A 15,455-nucleotide genomic window follows, 5' to 3' on the forward strand; every position below is an offset into this window, starting at 1 on the left:
ACAACTTATAGCTAATTAGGTAAAAACAAGCCTTGAATGATCTGGATGACAGCATAAATACACTTTGTGGATATAAAGATTTCAGTATTAATTCCATCACTCTTGCATGTCCTAAGAAGGTGAGATACTTACATTTGCTGATCTAAATTAAACTAACAAATGTAAAATGCATTGTGATTAAAAAATAGTACAACTTTTTAAATAAAGCGCAAGCATGATTTTTTTAAGACCATTATAGAATGTTGAGCTTAGAAAACAGTCAAAATCCTTCTTAGTGAGCTAAGCTAAGGTGATTGTAGAATAAAATTACTTGAATTTTTATCATAAGAAAATTACGAAAAACGAATATTGTTGATGAAAGAATGTTATTATGGTTAAAGAAACTAAGAGTTATTGGCTCATAACTCCAATGCTTTGCACGCAACGACACACAACATTTATATAATGTTCCTTGTGGATAGTTTAGCCCAGTGGAAGAAGTTAATAATGAAACAACAATCTATATTTAATTTTGCTTTAGTCCATATAACCGTGAACAATACTGTTTTCTAAGATATAATTTTTCATTATTATATCTACGATATCAGATAAAAAATATTCTTAAAATTAAAAAATGTAAGATAATTGAGGTTATGGAGATAACATCTACTCTAGAAAAAAAAATGAATTCATTATGACCTAGATAGTAAATATATTAAACAAAGTAACAGAAATACAAATCGCTTGATTTATTTCATATATCTTAAACTCTTTTAGAAATATTTTGAACTTACAACTATAATAGTGTTGTAGATCAATTATATAATTTGGCAAAAAACATTAAAATATTTGAACAAAAACTTGAAAAAACTGACAGATGTTTTATACTAGCTCCTGTAACATTAAAACTATACAATACACGATATTATGTCAATAAATCATAATTAATATACAAAATGCAAAACGGCATTTTGTATGACTGTAAAATCTGTATGTTTGTTTTAGATTTAATTGCATAATTTATTATTTGAGACTTAAAAAATAAAATATCAATTATACTAATTAAGTAACTTTATAAAAAATGTCGATCATCACTGCGAAATAATTTCTTGTTACATAGCTATAAAACTTTATATTTTCTCTAAAATAAAATAAAAATAAATCGTAATAAAATTAATAATCCCGCACAAATAGCATTAATAATGAACATTCCGTATAATTAAAATTATTACCAATTTTTATCATTGATTTTCTGAACTGAAACGATAATTTCTAAAAAGACAAGTTAACGTTAAGTTACATATATCTCAAAGTCTGATAAAAACTGAAAAACTTAAATGAGAAATCCCCTTTCATTTAGAAAATAGCCCGTACCGCCAATCAATCTCTTTGAGCTCTGTTAATTATTTGAATGGGTTAAAAACAAAGAACTAGAAAACTAGCACAAAGGCAATTCTCTGCATTTTGTTTGTATTTTAATATTGTTTTATATAATATCTATTATGTAATTATACCAGTTTAAATTTAATTCAGTTAATATTTTTAAAAACTACACTTTTAGGAATAATTTTGACAATAATGTAACGTTTTTTTAAGCATTCTTAACACTGTTGAAACAACATGATGTACATATCAAGCCTATACGTTAATTTTAAAGCATTTACAACACATGGTGTAACTGTGTACTTAATCGCATCGGGTACATTTGTAACCTACTTTATGTGAAGCCTCTCTGACAGTTTTCACTTTTCAATATGGGTCATTTAGTCAAAGTGCGAAAAAAACGAATTTTCACGGAGTAAATCGTATCTGTACACAAAAAAATTGTGCTACATTTTATTTTCTCACTTCAGTTTTAAGAAAAAGGCTACCGAAGGTCATTGAGTTCCATGTGAAACTTGTTGAATCGATTAAAACAATTGAAATAGCTTCGATGTTTTAAAAGTAGTGATTTTGATACCGAAGACAAAGAGCGTCCCGGACAGCCAAAAAAATTTGAAGATGAAGATTTGAAAGCATTATTAGATAATGATCCGTGTAAAACCCAGGAAAATATGGAGAATTTTTGGGAGTTACACAACCATGTCCAGTCGCTTGAAGAACATGGAAATTGTATAAAAACTTAGCTATTTTATGCCGAATGAATTGAAACCAAGGAATACCGTCGAGTTATATATGAAATGCTGTTTCAACAGCAAAATCAGAAAGATTTTTTGCATTGTATTGTTACTGATAATGAAAAGTAAATACATTATTAATATCAACGATAGAGCCGAATATTCATGAGCTAAAGCTTTCATCCAAGCTAAAGTTTTGTATTTAGTGAGATTATTTTGTTGTCGTATATTAATACACGAGCTAATAAAATCTAAAGAAACCATGAACAGAATGAATATTATCGAAACATTTCTACAAATGATGTATTTGACCCAGGCATTTCGTTAATACAAGTAAAATAAAACATAACAATGGTATTCTGGAGCATGCATACTTACGGGAAACATTAAAATGTGAGGTATTAACTCACCCGTCGTACTTTCCAAACCCTGCTCCATCAGATTAATACTTGTTTCGGTATATGATTGAACAGTTCTTCATTTCTTATGAATATATCAAAAACTAAGTCGAACTATTGATAGTTAAATATAATTTTATATATATATATATATATATATATATATATATATATATATATATATATATATATAATATGATATAATTGATAGTTGATTAAAATACATTTTAACAATTTTTTAACTTTTTCTATTATTTATTAAATAATTTGAGTAAAAAAGAATAGTTTATGAAACCGACAAAAAAAGTTCAAATGCCACAACAGAGTAATAGAAGAAAAGCAAACGAAAAAATCACATGGGGCTGTTAAATATATAGAGAAATATAGAGAAATGTGTATTTTGAAATATTTTTAATGATGAGAAACATATGAATTTGAAACAAAAACATATGTTCGTTAAAGTTCGTTTATAATAAAATAACTACAAAGAAATAATAAAACGTTAATGAATATGTTTTATATCGTATATTCGCTTGTCTTACACAATATCAGTATAAGTAGAAATAAACGAGCTCAGAGTAAGTAAATGTTAATCATATGCAAAATGCAAGAAATCTCATGGCTAATTTATTTACTTTTAAAAATGGGAGCTTAGCATGCTTTCCCTTTTGTTTCCGCTTTCTTGCGGATTTACATTGTTTCTCTTAGGGGGGTAGTCTCATAAAACCTAATAAATTTCTTGGCCGACAGATCCAGGAAATGCATACATTTCTGCTTAAGTAGAAACACTAACTTGTTGATTCTCGCGTAAAAATTGTGCCATAATTAATTTTAATAACAAAATATACCTCAATTAATTTAAATACACTTTAGTATATACAACTAGCACTTTATAAATTAATTACAAGTAATTTTCAAAGTATATAATGTGGACGTAGACGTAAAAAAATGCACAGAAATAACATGGAAATTTTCTCTTGGACTGTTTACACTAAATAAAGTAAATGACATCATATATTACACATATTACATTGTTACAAAATATTTTTATATGTTTGTGTTTTTGTATATGTATATGTATTTTTGTGATGTGATATGTATTTTGCCAATTTCCATAACTTATATTAGGAGAATTATTCAAGTTTATCAATTATTCACGTTATTCAAGCAAAAAAAAATATCGTGAATGGCATCTCTCTGTCACGAAATATGTAAACAAAAACTTATTAAGTGAAATGATCTAGGCTAGTAGTCATATTTACCACATCATTCGCATCTCTGTAATATTTACCGTCAATAATCTGTTTGCGCTATCATCAGCGGTAAATATGTTAAGAGAAAGAATATAAAATTACGTTTATTAATGTTTATACATCAAGATGTTCCCGTCGAATTCCACCATATGTACATAGTCAGAACATATTAAGGCCTCATAAAAAATGATATAATATTGACTGATATCGCTGTAGAAATAACATTATAGAGTTATTGTGTTAAACCGTTGAAGTATAGGTAGAGCTTGAGAATTTTGTTTAATACTGCAGTATACATTTATTTATAGAATAAAATTAAATTATTGTTTACAATTTAATTCTAGAGTGAGACAAATTAATATTACTAAGCAATTTATATTAAATAAAAGTGTTGTTTGTGATAAATTAATCATAAAAAATTCAGTAAAATATTACTTTTATCTAATGCTGATTATTTTATATCAGCATTAGATATATTTATAAATGGAAAAATCAAATTAATTTAATTTTATATTAGGTCGGTCAGGAAACAATTATGTAAACCCAAGTTACGTGTTAACGGAGCAGCCAAACCCCTTCTCAACAAACAATAAAAATCGTTAAATACATTCTTTCAAGTACCAAGATATTCTAAACAGTCACTATATTGGCCGCTTGGTTGGCGCAATGGTAAAAACGACAGGATGATCCTCTTGTGTCGCTATAGTCGAGGGTTCGAATCCTGCTCGGGTACAGTCGTAAATTTATATTTGTTATTGTCCTTAGTCAAGTGTCTAAAATCCGAAACGGAAAATGATCCCAGTCACGGCAGTAACCAGTCTAGGTAAGTCTTCTGAGGTGATCTCCAAGTTAGTCACTCGCCAGTCGGTAGGTTTAATGCCGAGGACCATCATTTGAAGACTCCGTTAAACAGTAGCTCTAGTCCAGATAAACTCCAGTTAGTAAAAGAGAGAAAGTTAAAAATAAATAAATAAAATTGGGTCTAGATAAAACCCAATATAGAGTTGTGTATAAGATAAAATTAGTTATTAAAACTAAAGACTGATTCCCTTGAGTAAATCAAATAATTTGAGGATATAAATTGCTCACAGTGGGGAGTGTGGTCATAAACGACTCTCAGTTCGATAAACGAGGAAATAATGAATAATTGTACAGTGTTCAATCAACAATATATAGTCTATTCAAAGTTATTTTGTACATACTTAATATAAATTTGTGACGTCAAAATGTCGTAATGTTGACGCATCAACTCTGAGTATCAGTTCAGTTTGGTTTTGACATACAACAAAATTCTAATCTAAATAAAATACATTAACAATTTATTTTAATATTATAGTGCAGCTAAAAACTACAGTTAATTATACAGCCATAATAGGTTATAGGTTAGAGTTATAACCTATTATCACTACTGCTTTCAAGGATGTTGCATACGTCTGACAACCGGACGACTTTGATAGGCTGTTTATGCATTCGAGCTAATCAGACAGAATTGTGTCTCTTTTTAACTAGAATAAAATAAGAAGGAAAATATTGTCTAATTCTAAAACGAATTTACAAATTCCGACAAGAAATCTGAAAACAAATTTTTATTATTTCAAATGTTCTCTATTTATAATATTAAACAAACGGTATGTTAATAAAAAATTTCATTTATGTTAATATATTCATATTAATAAGTAAGGAGTTCAGCGTTAATACATTTTGTAAGTATCACAATAAAAAATGAATGATATATAATTATAGTAAAACGACAAAACATCAATTTATAAAGGTATTTAGTTGCTTTTCACCTTTCCCACTACCTTATTTGGATAGGCCCTTGAAAAAGCTAAATCCTCAAAAGGTCACCTCCACCTACGACTTTCAATAAGACCCTTTTATCACCTCTCTATCTGTCTGTATTAAACTCTGTTCAAAATCCGCATTTTAATGAAGGTATTTATTTGAACACGAAACGATTCCGCTTCCACCTACGACCGACCCGGTGTAAGATTTTAGAGGTTTAGCGAAAACCGCAACAATATTTGAATTAATCTCAATACGCCCTAGTTAATTAACTCCTAAATAGGCGGAAGCATTGAACATATAACAAGCTTTAAAGCACCCGAACCTTATTCTTAGCTTATTTGCGTTGTAAACTAATTACAAACAGATAATTTAGTAGTTTTATATAGTTTCCACTTTAGATAGAAACATTATTTACTTAATACCAAGGTATGCTGTAAATCTATACCATACATGTTTATAATACCGAGAAACGTATATATATCCGAGAGTTATATTTATATTTTTCTGACCTTACATTAAGTATTATCAGACGCCTTCCGGTATTTTCATTGAAAAAGGCATTGTTGAATATAACCTTCTTTAGAACATTTTATAATTTGAGCCCCAATTGGGTTGCTTAGAGACTGACCTGTCTTTCGCACTGGACACTTCGATTGATATGAAGCCCTTTACTTGCCTAGTAGCCTCCTGCCAGACCAAACGATAACCAATATTTATTACCGAAAAACAAAACATATATCTTGAAAAAATAAAACGCTATTTGTAATACCTACAAATGCACGGTTCGACTGTTTTGTTAAGTTCGTGATATCAGACAAAGATGTACGAATACCTTCATGTATAAATTGTGAGAGAGGAAAGGACGGAGATAATTGCTTGGAGTAGTTAGTTTTATATGTGCTTATATTTTCCAACGGTAGAATAAGCAAGAGAGAGATGTACATATTCCTTCACGTAATAACTTTAAAAAAGAAAAGGAAAATATAATACTGAATACTATTAACATGCAATTAATAATTTCATTTTAAACGAAGTAGAATTAGTTTTATATTTGAGTGTTCTGTGGATCTGTAAAAAGGAATGGAATTTTTCTATGGGATGGAATAATACCTCACAAATGTTTTATCGTATTTTTATATACTAATTGCTATTTTCAAATAATATACTATAATAAATACAGGCAATACAATAGAACTTAAATAAAACCTAAAAACTGAAGATGTACAATAACCATAAATACTAAACAAAAATTAAACATTTACCTAATCATAGAAAAAAAAACTAATTCACGACATAATTAAAAACGATCGCACAATAACCTCTAGAGCTATAACTATTTTATTTATTATTGAACGGAAATATTTTTTAACAAAAATCGAGAGAGTAATCGAAATATTACCTGTTATTGCCATAAAACCAGTCAAAAGTATTTTACTAATTATCATTCACAATTTTAATCTTTTTACCCCAATACATTAAATCCTAAAAAATATCGTTCCAAAATGCTGCTATATTAATGAACAATATATTGTTATTTACAAGAAAACTATCGAAAAACCGTAAAACGTACATATAAATCTATGTAAGCATAAATTGGGTACATTTTGGCCAAAGTCGCGGCTAGGACGACAGAGCCAGAAATGAATAAAACTACTAGAACCAAAAATAGTAATTAAAAGTATACGACTGAAACAGTCTATAGTAAAAATTAGTTAATTACTAAACAATCGATAGTCGATTTCAGTCGATAGTTCTCACCACTAGTTAGTAGTATTATGACGTTTGTGTTATTTATATCAGAGTTGTTGCTGACTGTTCTCTGAAGTACTCTTTGAATTTATCGTCGTTTTTCTTTTGTTTGTTTGTTGTTTTGTTGTTTTTTATTTTAATTAGAATCACTTCAACACGTTAGCGTTATTAGTGACTTGATATAATTTATATTATAATATATTCGATCTATAACATTATATTCTTATATTACAATAATACATTATATAATAGGTTTAGGTATTAATGCTGCACTGAATATAAGTATGGACACGGTCACTGAAATATCTGAAAGAAAATGAAAAATATAATCTTGGATTCACGAAAAGAAACAGTCCGTGCTCCTATAAAGCAAATATAATCAATATCAACTTGATGTTAACTCTATCAGAGATTAGACATATGAAATGTATAAAAACAGTGAGAAGGTTTTCCATACCAACATAATTTAATACAATTAATTATTTCAGCGGAAACTGTTCAGTCTGAAAATTATCGAAGTGGTCTAATGGAACTCTTGGATATTGATTTTAAAAAAATACAATTTTTAATAACATAATAAAATGAATTAAGTCTTAATATTCCAATTTATGTATTAAGATGAGACATTGATGTTTTAGAATCGGACCAATATACGATGGTTAATCATGGCAAGGTGATAACGAAAAGTGTTATAACAACAAATGTTGATTGTTGATGGAAAAAGGTAAACGTTGGAATAACAATTGATTAGGTTTTATTAGTCATAACATTTATTAAAAATTCATTGCCAATATGTTACGTACATATGTACTTCACGCTGGAAAGAGTAATGTTTAATAACGCCTTCGGCTTGGATAGACTAGATCAGACACTTTGAAGAAGACCTTGAAAATGATGGAATGTGAACAAATATTAGATAGATTTAAAATTAACAGCTTAGTTATTCACTTGAATGAAACTTTCTGAATATGATATGGTCCAATGCTGCCATTTCTAAGACAGAATGATGAGAGTAGAAACAACTATAGGTGAATATATACATATGTACATATATATACATTATATATTATTAGTTAGTTAAAATGTATTAGGAGAGAAAGTAAAGAGTAGGGAAATAATAACTGGCTTGCAGATATGCTAAATGCATTAAGGATAATGCAGTGATTAAATCTGGTTTGATCAGTGATATTACAATGTCTTTACAAGGAAACACTTTAGTGAAGGACACAAGAACTAAGCATAAAAGCTAAATATGCTTTCTAATGGTAAAATATATTATTTGTATATAGAATTATTAATTAGATGGTCTGAGGCTCCAGCGGATATAACTACATAAAAAACGCGCCTCAAACTCTAACTCATACGTTGTATGGAAAAGAGTTTAATGTAAATATAATCAAACACTACCCTAACCTATAAATTACTATATCTGTGTACGTCATTGTAGTTTTAAGTCCTTCGATAAGTTATGCATTAGGTCTATTTTAATAAATTCTATTTGATAACAGCATTTTGGTTTAGTTATTGTCTTTAGATTAAAATTTTGTTGTATGTCAAATCCAAACTGAGCTAAAACTAGAAAACTTCAGATGACGTATGTACATACTTAATGTACTAATTACTGATGACAGTAACTAAAATACTTAATTGTTTAAAGAATATTTCCATACAGAACAGAATACATTGTTTATTGTAAATATGCCAATTTATAGTCATAGCAAACGAAAACGTAAATTGTAAACTAAAACTTTTTATATAACAAAACGGTTACAGTTAATGATGTATTTGAAATAGGAAGGTAATATTTCTTGTCCGATGGAATAAAAATGTTAAAAGGGGCAATTCAATAAGGCCGAGTTAATTCCTGCAGAAAAAACGTCCTTGAATATGCTAATGGCCTTATCGGTCGAGAATTATCAAAGCAAAATATAATTATGTACATTCTATGGGAGTTTTTCGTTTAGCTAATATTTGGTTCGAAGTTTCAAAGACACTTCTTTTTTTATTACCCCTCCCGCCCGGTTCAGTAAAAAGGGTATCTTAACTTTCCCAAGTAAGATTCATTAATTATTTAGCAGACACCTTTTATCTACCAAATTAACAAAATTGAACGGAGAAAGACAGGAAATATAACTTTTATAGTTCGAAACTTCTTCGTCAATCCAAATACTGCGGCGAAACCCTTTATGAATACAAACAATATTATTCATATTTAGAATAATATCTTTCAAATACGTATACATATATTAACAACACAATATATTGGTAAATACGTAGCTCGTGATATTTAGCGGTAGGCTGAAATTCATACAATTTACAAGATTTCAAATGTATATAAAAAAATATTTAGAAAGTAATTTATAGGATTAAAAGCATTATATATGATATATATAAATTAATATATTTAGCGACAGCAAAAATATATTTGCTATTAAAAAAAATGTGTATTTATTTTATCAGGATCTATATATTAATATTCTAAAACAAAATGTTGCTGATATATTAAAGAATATTGCCTAGATGAACTGTGAATTGAATAGACGAACTGTGAGATTTAGCATAGCTAAAGTTTATACGAAGTAGAGGTGCATAAACTAAAATACATAAATTGAAAAGATATAGACACGCAACCACTCCCAACGGTAAAGTCAACGTTTTTGTACCATTTTGATTACTACAATATTATTGAGACAATAAAAAAACAAACGTACAGAGAGTAAGTTTTTAGAAAGAGAGAAAAGAAATATTTTACATTTCTTTATAACAATTTACCTATTCACTAGTTAGTTTTAAATATTTTTTCATTTGTAGCTCTATTGTGAAAAATCCATCTCTAGCCGCTACTTTTTCCCATTTTTCAGGCAATTTAGGGATTCCATTTCGAATGAGCCGTGTTTTTTGGTACCTTCACAAGAAATGAAGCAATGCTCAGGCAGGTTACGGCTTTTATGTCGAATCGATCAAGGTCTGGAGAATATGGCGGGTGGAGTAGCAATTTAATGATTCCATATATATTTTAATTAGTTTTAGAACATCGAATTTTTCATGCTTTTGTTTCATGCTGAAGAATAACATTATCGTGTCATTGTTCATATTCTAGTTGTAGTCGACAGCGATCACTATTTATACTTTCATCAAGTAATGTCTTCAAACCCTCGTTTTCAATTTCAATTCTTTTACTGCCCAGTATACTCTTTGCGTTTGCTGTCAAAATCACAACTCCATCAAACATTAAAATGGTTGCGACGCATTTTTAATTATTTATATTTGGGGCAATCGTGTAAATTTAAGTTTACATTAATTAAATAATATTTCTGTTGTATAGTCTAGGGGTCTAATGCAGTGGATCTTTAACTGATTTTCGCAATTTGAACTCTATTTTATACGTATGTCATAGGAAAAGAATTATGGATTAAGACAAAATATAACATCGCATTGTGTCGAATGTCTGGTGAAACTATGCGAACCAAGAAGGGAACCGAGTAAACGAAACAGACGTGTTCAAAAAAAGGATATCCCATCGGCTTGTTGTCGAGTGTTTCGGATAATGGGGGTTATATACCGAGTCTAGATGAAGCGTGTCAGAAGTTAGACCTGATAGAAGATTCCTTATGGCGCCTATAACCATAAATATTAAGAAGACTCTTCATGACATTTTCGAGGATTCCTTAAGAGTCCGAAAGGCACGTGTTCTATTGGTGTGAGAAGTTTTGAAGAAAGATTTGTTAACGGATTTTAAAATAAGCATTGTTGAAACCATTGAGGTGAGAATTGAGAAAAAAAGAATTTGAAAACAGCATTGTTAAAGGCAGTGATAAAGAAAGAAATGAAATGGGCATTGATTGAAGGAAACCTTGAAATAAGCATTGTTAAGAGTATTAAGCATGAAAGTACCGTTAAAAGACTTGAAGAAAGTATTGTTAACCACATCGAAAATAAATATTGAACAGGAAAATTATCAATAATCAAACCCAGTAGAATTCCTGTTAATATTAGCCAAAACCAGGCTTTCGTTCTCAGTAAGTACATTCTCAGTAAGTCGTCTTTGGGTATTGATTTACTCAAAATAAGACAGGAAATAAAATGTATTTAATTTAAAATATTGTTTTCTCTTCCACGTCTCAGTGTTCATACTTTGAAATCGATGAGGCATGGTTGACACAAACTTCACAGAGCATTCGATAATCTTCAGTTTAATTGATATTTCTTCAAATTGAAATAAAAATATAACTTCTTGCAAATGGAATTTACTCGGTACAAATTCGGACACATTCAACGCATTGAAAAAAATTATTGTTTACACTTGACGAAAAAGTCTATAAGGCTTCAACATAAAGTTGCTTACAATTGTATCCGATGCTATTAATACACAGTCATAGCATAAGTAAATCCTTTAAAATTAATTGATAGGACTGATATATTCTGCTGTAAAAGAGAAAAAACGCATATGGAAATATTTCATCCTATTATTGATTAACATCTTCCAAAATATGAGGAATATTTGTCACAAGATAATTAATAATAATTTTCTAACCTGTTTAGATTTCTAAAGACATCTTTGTTAGTTTTGGTAATATTTTCGATTAATATATTCATATTTAATTACATTTATAGACCTATATAAATTATTGTAAATAAAAAGAAAATTAAAATACCTAATACCTAAAATTAGTCTAAAAACTTGAATATGTTTTTTTATAAGTTTCCCTTAGTTGAAATATGTAATTGTTTCTAAATATTAAGTACAGTTAAGTTCGGAGAAACAATTGAAAATATTTAATTGCATTAATTTTTGTTATAACCCCATAGGCAATAAAAATAATAATTTGTGATAAATAATAATTATTATCCCATAGATATAAGAAAGAATATTATTACAGTTAGTAATAGTGATAAAAATTTGAACGAAACGATACTAATTCGACAATAATAATTAGGACAAATTTCATATTTAGCAAATAAATCATACAACTAATTTTTGCAATTTTTTAAAAATTGTTTAAATAAAAGCAAACAACATTGTTCTGTTATTTTTATAAAATAGAACAAACATTCATTGCTGGACAGATATGTTATAATTATTGCAGAAACTAAGACAAATAACTTATTTTAATTAAATTAAAACAAACTTGGGTCAAAGGTTTGAATTTAGAATTATCCAAAACAGTAGAATAACAGCAATGTTAACGTCATTATGTGAAGCATCTACCGAGGCAAATTAAACAAGAAGCAAAATTAATTAATAACGCAGAGTGTTCCTTTTAAAATTTTAATTTTATAATTAAAATTATTTAGTTAATTAAAAAGTATAATTGCTGTATCAATATCCCAGTGAAGCTATTGCGTGAAGTCAAATTCGAAAAAATATTATATACACTTAAAATAATTTAGAATACTAAAATTATTTTAGTGGTAACCAAACAATCTTAAACAAATAAATATTTCCTAAAATCATAACGATATATTGAAAATATAAATTAGTTTCTTATTTGTGGTCAAAAAATGCATTTATTTCAAAATAGAATAAATGATCTTATAACAGACGACATTATTTAGGGGATAATTTTTATTGTCTGCCAAAGAAGTAAACCAGAGAATTCATCGAAATACCTGTCTCTATGAGCACTTGAATGATTGCGATGTCATCATTTTTACAAACTTTTGAACGTGATCATAATATATTTGCTTATATGCCTACCATATTTATCTTAACGCAGATCAAATTAATACTTAGCAATGTTTCTCTAAATATTTACTAATAAGTAACAATATCTTAGTATGTTTAGAAACAATTATTTAAGTAATATACTTATCGATAAAATTTTAATAAGCGTGATTATACTACAGACTAATAGAGGCTGACATTCTGACATATATCGAAATGATGTAATTAGAGATAGAATTTGCGCACAAATATTTCATAAATCTTCATAATATTCAACAATAAAGCTTTAAAATTACCGTAAAATAAGTTTAACAAAATAATAAATTAAACTAATTATATATTTTGAATATGGAGGTCATATTAGACATTTTTAGTTAGTTTCACTAAAAAATTCTCATAAAAGTACTAAAATATCTTATCTCTATATTACAAAGAGGAATCCAACAAATATTTAATAAAACTAAATTATTAAAGTCTACATAAAACTAATAAATAACCAATTTTGTCATCTATTTATGTATGTCGATATTTTTTTGATTTTTATTTTATCTTAGATAAAGCAGAAAAATAAAAATTAAAGAATAATTGTTTTATAATTTTGATAGAATCTTCTCCATAGAAATTTACATAGCCTTGTCAGAATTATTAAATATCATTAATAAATATTTCTAATCGATACAAATTATTACTAAAATCACTATTTCATCGATTTTTTGCTACTAAGTATCAACAGAATTTCATTAAATAGTATCAATTTCATTAAAATAATGTCAAATGTATATCTAATTATATGGAACTATTATAGTCTTCACCAGGTAACCATCTCCAATTCAAGACATATTTAAAATAAAATTATATAGAATAAATCATATACACTTACTCATATTAAAAAATAATTAATACAAATTTTAATTTAATTAAAAATATAGTATAAAATTATGAAATAAATTCCATCCAACTGACTATATACTTTGTAGTTTTTATTACAATTATAAATGAATAATTCGATTAATACTTTAATTTCTGTATTGACTATTTTTTGATAATTATCTGTAGTAGTTTAAAATACCATTAAGGCATTTTATATTACTCCAATATAGAATAAAAAGAATCTAACATGTGGTAACAATATGCTATCAATTATGAATAAAATTGATAGCTCTGTGTTCCCAAATATTTAAGATACGTCACTAATATACAAATGAGATTTTGACATGATCAGTTGACATATATTGATAGAATATCATATAAAATAAGCAAAATAACATAAAACAATATGATTAATTTACATTTATATTAATTTAATTACATAATATAAATTTAATTTAAATAAAACTATAATTAATTATATTATTAAATTGTATTGTAACGTAACTTGAACTGCAATATATAAAGTATTATTATGAAAAATAAAAAAATATCTTATGTTTTTTATTTTCATTTAATTAACATTCTCAACGAAACTAATTAATAAAAACTAGTTAATTGGCCATTTATATTACATTTATATGTTATATTGTCCAACAACAAGTTGCACAAGAAATAAAATAGAAAAACATTAAGCCATCTATACCATTCAAATATTTTCAAATATAAATATTGCATGGAATTATTATAGTCTATATAACAATTATTGTAGATATATAATAAAGAAACTATGAACATATATAAAAAATTAACCAATATTTTTTTTTTATTTAATTAACATCGTTTTAGAACGAAAACACGTAACAAAAAAAGTTATAATAAATTCCATTGAACTAATCACGTATGTCGATTATGTAGGTTTTATTAGAACTATTACGAATAAATAATTCGATAAATTCTTCAACTATTTTATTGATTATGTGCCGATAAATAACACAGTATTTTAAAACTTCCATTAATCCTTTTTGTACTATTTCTACATCAATAAAAAAGAAGAAAATCCAATTTACATATAGTAAAAATAGGCTATCACTTTCATTCTAATATGCTCAAATGTATATTTAATATCACGGATTAATTATAGAACTTATAAGGTTGCGTGTTTTTCAAATAAAACCCTTTTTAAATAGAATTTTATAATTGGAATTATAAATTACCTTTGCCGGTGTCGCAATGCCTCAACTTGAACCTCGCACTTTTAAAATTCTCTCACATCATCCGGTAATTTGTAAAATGACGGCCACTTTAAACTGTTCGAAAATTTAAAAAGTACATCGGACATTCGTTCATGTTTGTTCGACGAGAGGGAGAAACGATACCTCACGGTGGTGCGTACTTTGTCTATCTCGTTGCTGACGTACTGTTTTGGGGGGCGGTGAGTGGAGGGTATGATCGCTACTCCGAGGCCGCACATGAACTGGCTCAACTAAAAACTTGCCGTAGATGCTTGACGCGAGGAAACTTGCCAGGCGCACAAGACATTTTCTTTCGATAAGAATTTTTTGTTGAATATTTTTATTGTTGTGGAATTTATTTTCGGTATGTTTTTTGATTTACCGAATGTCTGTAGACGTGAATA

General features: G+C 27.7%; 1 protein-coding gene across 1 annotated transcript in view; it reads right to left on the minus strand.

Annotated features, from left to right (window-relative positions):
* Positions 1–15,176, minus strand: part of LOC143190135 (potassium channel subfamily K member 18) — a 447,462-nt gene extending 432,286 nt beyond the window's left edge. Inside the window, exon 1 of the mRNA XM_076394264.1 lies at positions 15,034–15,176. The gene's annotated coding sequence lies outside the window, so the exon portion shown is untranslated. The remainder of the gene's footprint in view (positions 1–15,033) is intronic.
* Between the last annotated feature and the right edge of the window lie 279 nt (positions 15,177–15,455).

This window comes from Rhynchophorus ferrugineus, unplaced genomic scaffold (assembly GCF_030347505.1).
Source record: "Rhynchophorus ferrugineus isolate W39M unplaced genomic scaffold, kcgeb_rfMv2 rfM1, whole genome shotgun sequence".
NCBI classification, from domain to species: Eukaryota; Metazoa; Arthropoda; class Insecta; order Coleoptera; family Curculionidae; genus Rhynchophorus; species Rhynchophorus ferrugineus.